At 48.2% G+C, this 7,633-nt stretch overlaps 1 pseudogene; it reads right to left on the bottom strand.

The window, feature by feature from the left end:
- Positions 1-6,094: 6,094 nt before the first annotated feature.
- LOC101575542 overlaps positions 6,095-7,633 on the bottom strand; it is a 10,988-nt pseudogene continuing 9,449 nt past the window's right edge.

Below are 7,633 nucleotides of genomic sequence, written 5' to 3' on the forward strand. Positions count from 1 at the left end.
CTTTCCTCTTTGGCCCCATAATCTCCTTGATCAGAAAATTTGGGACACAACTGAGTTACATGACGTTACAGTACAGGTTCTCCTATGTCCTGAGTCTTAATTGACCTTGGAAGGCTAGGGCCAAAATGTTGGTTTTAGACCCTTCTTTTATACCCTTGCACTTTTATGTTTTGTTAGAGTTGACACAGAATCCCATACTACCTAGAATGCAATGATCATTCCTCTTAGTCTTCTTAGGATTTTGGGAGAATTGCTCACTGCTTGCAGATTTGGCGGCAAGCAGGGCCCTGTCATATCACTGAATACACAGGGCTCATCTAAGGGCTGAACGTGTGGTTTAGGCTTAGAAAATCAAATATCTTGCTTTGGTTTCTTAATCAGAACAAGAGTGGCCAGGATAGGGCACAGTTGAAGGCCTGGCTCCACCTAGCAGCAGACAGTGTGTACACTCTGAATCCCCACAAGTAATGTCCTGTATGTTTAAGGGAGCTAAAGGCTTTCTTGTGCAGGCTGACCACTGCTTGGGCACATGTTACCTGCCTTTGTGGCTATTGTAAGGCCCTCTGAGATATTGGTCTTCTCATAGCTCTGTTAAGTCCTCAGTGCAACCACCAGTGTCCTATGAAGACAAAGCTTGTGTCACATTTACGTTTGTGCTGGGTGTAGCAAGATCTTCAGGGAATGTGTGTGAAGGTGGCCCTACCAGTCCTAGGCTGTTACTGCTCTGTTCCTGTTGCTGTAATGAAAGCCAAAGAAGGAAATTACATCACCAGAAGCAAGCACACTTTCCTTAATATTCTAAAGACCCTCCTGGAAAATCTCCTATGACCATTTTCCTAATCCTCTTTAAATGAAAACCCTTACACATCTGGTGTCTATGTGTGTCACAGGTCCTGGAGAAACATGGATTTCACACTTTACAGTGACTCCATTGATCAGGGAGCAAATTGAGAGGAAGGGGAGGCCCTTTCCACACCAGTCATGACTGAGTTCACTAACAATCATCTCTACCACTTCACATAGGAAGTTTTTACTTCCCAAACTGTACAGGGCATTTACCAGCAGAGCCAATGACCAGTTCTCCACTTCGAGTCTGGGGTCTCATCTATGCCCCTGATCACCTTTTCTGAGAAAAGAAGAAACAACTGGGTCTTCCTCTGTCATTGCTTTGGAAGGTGTCTGCACGGATGCCGCAAGGCTGGCAGGGAATGAAGATCTGCTGCCCTCCTGTGGCCCAGCATGAAGCTGAACATGTGTAGGTGGCAGGGCACTGGGTCCCAAGGAAGCAGAGTGCTTTAGTTATTTTTGTTGTTGCTGACACAAGATACCTGACACTCCAAGTTAAAGGAGGAAAGGTTTATTGTGACTGACTGTAGAGGTTTCAGTTTCTAATTGACTGGCTCCAAGGCAGCGCAGGCTGGCAGAGGAGAAACAGCCCACAGCAGGCAGAAGCCAGTAGTACCAAGCCTTCCTGGCTTCCATCCAGGCTACAAGCCTACTGACTATTGCCACCTGCACATGGAGTGGGGCTTCCATTAGTCTCAATATCACACTCTTAATCCACATTCACACACCCTGATCCAGCCACTTTTGAAACGTCCCACCTACAACTGTGCCAGGCTTTCGGGGGACATCTAGAAACAAGGCATAACACAGGTCCAGGTGGGCAGGCCTTCAGTGCTGGAAGGTAAAGATGTGCGACCTCAGGGTACAGGGCCTGGGTGGGTGCTTGCCTCTTACTTCTTGGAAATGAGTGCTCCGGCTGAAGGCCAAGGGGAGTCAGGTAGAGAATAAAGAGCAGGGCCCAGTGCCCCTGCCTGAGAAGCCCTCATGGCCATGCTTAGGATCCCCTGGCTTCCCTACTGCCTATAAGCAGAAGGAACACAATCCTGGATCCAACCCAGGGTGACTCACAAAAGTAAAGCCCAGCAAACCAAGGGGCAGAGCAGACTGTTGCTGGAGCCCCATCACCGTTCCACTGTGTGTCCCATTTCTCCAAGCTCTGGGACATGAACAAAGTCCAGGAGGCTTTAGAGTTTGGGGACATGGTGAGCACCTTCTCCACAGGTCTTGGCCATACCTTTCACATTCCCTCTTCACTCTCCCTGCTGTGAGCTCCACTGGGACCTGAGGCCCACATGGTCTGGCTTTTTGCCCCTCCGGCAGCATCTCCACTGTCCCTGCCAAGCTCTGTTGATTGACTGTTCCAGGGGAAGGGCTGGCGTGGGCCACATAGCTGTGGCTCAGAGGAAGTGAAACCCCAGACCCACTGAGTGGATGGCCTTTGGAGTGCAGAGCTGCCCGGCGCTCTCCTAGCCCTGTGCCCTCGCCGCCGGCTCTCGTGTTTTGGCCTCAGAGAGGAGCACTGTACTCAGCAAGTGGCCTCAGGGGTCTCTGCTGTGAGAGGCCCTGAAAGATGAAATGGGAGCTGCGTGCTGGATGGCCACAGTACCTGCATCTTGAGAGCACTTCCAAACGACTTGAGCAGGTCCCCAGAGGGCAAGCAGGAGCTCAGACTCAGGGTAGCCTGATAGCTTCCTGTTCCCTCAGGGGCCACTTTGCAGGCCCCCAAAGTGCATGTCTTTCAGAAGGTTTGGGACTGGAGAGCCCCATTCCCAGGAAGAGCAAATTCCCTCACCTCTGAGGAAGTTCTCACTCTTTCCACCTGTTGCACTGCAGATTCACTGGGAACTCAGCTGGGCCCTGGGTAGCTTTCAAAGTGGCTGCGTGAAGCCAAGCATGAGCTGCCGTGCAGGCCTGCTCAGAGGCCTTGTCTCTGGCCTTGCTGTCTGAGTCACGGGGCCCCATGGTGCTCCCCGTCAGTGGCTTTCCAGAAACTCTTACTTTTCTCTGAGTTGGGGGCATTGGTTCAGCCCTGTCCTCTGGCACTATCAGCTGAGTTGTGGGTGGTACACTCAGGGAGGCTGCAAGAAAAATTTGGAAGAAGCTGAAGCCAATTTTTGTTTAGTCTTGCTTATTGTGAATAAGTCAGCAAAGACCAAAGCTAGGGAACACTGAAGCCTGCATGGAACTGCTGCGCCGCCACCTCACATGGTCTACTATTTCCGCATGTGACAGATCTTGTAGATCTCCAAGTGCAGGCCCAAGTGCAGGTGCAGGGTGGAAGGGTGCTGACAGTTCCTGCAGGTCCCCCCTGGTGGAGGTAGCAGGTAGAATAGCCTCTGGCTCCTCTTACTCCTCTTGCTCCTCAGCCTTTCTGACTGCGGCCCCAGCAAAAAGGCATGGACACAACAGCTTGGCATAGACCTCTGCCCCTGCAATCCCATGAGATATCAGCTGTCACTCAGGTAGGGAGTCACACTTCATGCAGAACCTTCTCTAGCACACCATGTCCCCTTCCTGGAACAGAGCCTGTGCTGGGTGCCCTCTAGCCTGAGGTTAGCTTCTCAGTCCCCTGTTGGGCCCTGGGCCCTGGGGCCTGGGACAGAGCTCCTGAGCTGCCTCCCTGCTTTTCCGGGGTTGCTTCAGGCCACATTCTCTGTAACCTCTTCCCAAGTGGGTAGGAAGGGCCTCGGTCTAATTCCCTGGGCCATAGAAGGAACAGCCAGATTTTCCCTGAAGCCTCATTTTGCCCAGGGAGGGGACCAGAGCCAGGTGATTGAAGTCCTCTCTGGTAGCTTCTTCTGGCCATGGCTGCAGCTATGAGGACATCCCCTTCTCTGAATTGTCTTTAGCTCCTGGCTCAGCTACTGCCAGCTATGAGGCCTATCCCGAGGGCTTATTGTGACAGTTCACTAATGTAGTGGACATGGCTCCACAATTATGGCGCCTGGCAGAGACCAGGGCTCAGTGTGTTCCGTCAGTGATCCATTAGCTTAGATGTGCTGGGCTACCTCAGCTCAGTGTGGTTTTCAAGCTGGGGCTATAGATTCCCACTTCCCAGTCCAGGACTCCTGGCGATTAGCCTCGCCATGTCCAAATTAGCGTGGGAACCAATGGAGCTGGGATGCTCTGTGTTCATGGCCTATAATGTTATCTGCCTGCTAAAGATACAGACTTCAGAAATGAAATTCCTTCAAGGCCCTGGCTTCTTTTCATTTCCAGTAATATAGAAAGATGTTGGACTGGCCTTACTTCAAAGACAACTTCAAACAGAAAAATACCATTGGAAACTGCTACAACCCCAAACCACAAATTAGCCAGCAGTCCAGCCAGATGCAGCTAAGTCTGGACACAGAGCAGGGGGAGCAAGCTGGGCCCACACTGCCTTCTTAGAACCAGAGTGGAAAACAGATTGCCTCTGAGTTCAGGGTCACAGTTCCAAGAGTCATAGAATAAACAAAGAGCAAGTCTGATTAGAGTAATGGAATTTAAGGCTAAAGACCACAGGAACCACAGAGCATCCTCTCAGATAACATCGGAGTGGGAGGTGATTTGAGGGTGTTGGCAAAAATAAACCACATTAATAAGCCAACGCAGGTCTTATGGATACAATGTTAATAGTGACAACTACAAAAATAACAAGAAGATCAGTGATGCCAAACACTTTGCTCATATTTGTTGGCTACTTGTATACCTTCTTTTGATAAATGTCTGTTTGGGTCCTTTGCCTATTTTAAACTCAGATTATTCATTTTATGCCTTTGAGTTGTTTGAGATCATCATACATTTGGCTATCGGTCCCTTGTCAGTCCCTTCTCTAACAGGTTTTAGTATTTCCACTTTTTGTTGATTCTCTGGAATTTTGATTATAACACATAGGTTCTTTTCTGGTCATGGCTATTTGGGGTTTCGTATGCCTCTTGTACTTGAACATTGAATTCTTTCACTGGATTTGCAATATTTTCTGCTATGATTTCAGAGAACAAATTTTAATACCTTTTGAGTCATCCTCTCATTTTTATTTTATTCCTATAATTCTGAGGTTGGATTTCAAACATTTTGGAGTCATCTAGAAGCTGTTGGATCCAACTTGCATGGTTCTCCATGGCATTTTCAGGGTATCATTCAGTTTATGATCTACTGTGCCCTCTTCATCTTCTATTTGTGACACTGCCTTCATGTTGGGCAAGTCTGCTACCTGTGTTTTCCACTGAATGTTTCATGTCATCTATCTCTTCATGCCTTCTTCTCATAGTTTCTAATTCTTTTCCCAAGTGGTCATTCTTGTCTTGTATTTGCTTACCTAACTCAGTTAGTTGATTGTTTGTCTCATCTTCAAGCTCATTGAACATTTTTTTGGCAAAATGGTTTCATGCTGTTTAATGCTAGTAAGCACATTACACATTTGCTTATATTTTTTAATCTCTTCACACATTTAGACCATTCTGGTTTTTAGGTCTTTGCCTAGTCTCCTGCACTTCAGGTTTTTTTTTAAGAGAAAAAATGCTTTTATTGATCACAACATGAGACTGACATGAAATTATTTTATAACTGAAGTAAGATAACTAACGCTGTTATAAAATTACATTTCTCACATTTATTTCAGAGGAAAATATTACATACTAGCACTTTTTTTGGTGTTATGGGCCAATTTCAGTAAAGTTTTAAAAAATAGTAAATAGCAATTAACATGTATTCTCAAACTGTGCTAAGACATAGTAGGAAAGGCAACTAGAAAATCTGGGATAGCAGCCAAAAGGACTAGGGCTGTTCCACTAACCATTCATCATCACCTTTCTCTTTCAGCTGTTGAATCAGTATGCATTTTCATTGAGAAGAGAGTGCACATTTGCTGTGGGAACCGTGAGATCAGCAAATCTCTTATTCCATAAGGAACACTTGACTGATCAAAGCTCCACTTGAACGGAAACAGGTCAGCTCTTTCATTTGCACACAGGGAGGCAAGTGTGAAATGCAGCTGTCATAATCTTGCAACTCACATACACAGGGACAATGAATTATTATTCGGGATTTCTCTGGCATTATTTGCGGCTTTTAAGACAAGACTTTTGAATATCTCAAAACTGGCTTTCCTTTGTGGTAACGATCTGATAAAACCAACATACATGATCTGTAGTTTAGTAATTTCTTCTACCAACTATGATTTGCTTTCAGTAAGGGATACGTACCGTCTTAAGCAAGGTCTCCATATAAAGTATTTTTAAATAACTTTCATTTTCAATGAACATCTTTACCGTTAGACTAAAGGCAGCTGAGGGTCCTCAGAAACCCTGTCTACGTGGCAGAGGGCAGGCGGAGCTCACTGAAGGAGCTGATGAGCTGGTAGTTCCTTTTCTCATCGTCTGTCAGCCCAGTGCGCCGGGGCCTCACCACCACCGCTACGTGCACATCCACTTCCTCCGCAGCACTGGCCTCTAAAGTAATATCTGTCAGAAACAAGATGTTTTTCGTTGAGCACCAATGCTATCTGCAATGTTTCAGTAGCTCTCACTCTCCTTTTTGTGTCCGATATTGGTGACAAAGTGACCATCAAAAAGCTCAAGAGTATCTCCCTCTATAGAATGCCCGAATAGCAGTTTCTGGGCCTCGATGCTCCCTGAGGAATAGACATACACCTTCATTCCAGCTGCTTTCCGCTTCTTGACTGCGGGCCCTGCATCTGCGAAGAGTTCTCCTCTCGCGTGTCCAGCTGTGAACGCTGCCCTCCACGTGTGGCCCTGCAGCCGTTGGAGCGCTGCAGTCTTCTGGTCCAGAGGCGCCTGCCAGCGCACACTCTCTGCCACAGCCTGGACCGTCTGCTGGAGGTCATCCACCCCATCCCCAGACTCCGTGGGGATCAGAACAGCACTGTCCTGGTGGGCATCTTTCTCAGCCTGCTTCCTCAGAAGGCTCACGTCCTGCCGACACTCCTCCTCCTCCCCGCGTGGCTGCAGATATTCCCACACATGTTCTTTGATGTAAGGAAATAAAACATCCTTCACGAAAGCAGTCGGTGTCGTGGTACCGCTGATATCCAGCAGGATCACGCTGACCTCGGCGGGCCCCGAGAGCCCGACCGGCTCCCCGCAGGTGAGCCTAGCTCTGCCCTCCCGGAGCCCCACAGCCACCCCGGCTGGCGAGGCGGTGGCCCACTTCAGGGTTTGTGAGATCAGCTTTTGGGAAGCAGGAGTCTTGAGATGCAGCTTGTCTTGTTTCTCAGATCTCTGTTATTCTTGCATTGTGACTTGAAAATCAGTTAGGGTTAAAATTGTCGCTACTGTGGAGATCTCTGTAGTTAGGTTCTGTCTGCTTGTGATATGGCCTTGGGGTTGATTGTTCCGGTGGTTCTATCCCTTTAACCTACCCAGCATAATATTTGAGAGACTTCCTCATGTCCAGCCTTCTTCTGGGGGCTCAATCCCCAGCACCACACACAGAGAAGAAAACAAACCACAGCAGTGTTGACGATTTAAAGACAAACCAGACACTGGCATACAGTAAACAAACAAACAAACAAACAAACAATTAAAAGCAACAATTTTCCTGGGCCCCACGGGATCCTGAATAGACCCAGAGCCCAGACCCGGCGAGTGAGTGAGACGACCCGGGACCTGCCAGATCCTGAATAGACCCAGAGCGTGGTCTGACAAATGAGTGAGACGACCCAGGGCCTGCGGATCCTCATTCCACCCAGAGTGCAGGCCCAGCATGGAACCCTTCAGCAGAATTCCCTGCAAAGAGGCTAGAGGCAAGACCCACCCAGCTGATTCAGGAGCAGAACATCTTGCCA

Source organism: Octodon degus, unplaced genomic scaffold, assembly GCF_000260255.1.
Source record: "Octodon degus isolate 3935 unplaced genomic scaffold, OctDeg1.0 scaffold00218, whole genome shotgun sequence".
NCBI lineage: Eukaryota > Metazoa > Chordata > Mammalia > Rodentia > Octodontidae > Octodon > Octodon degus.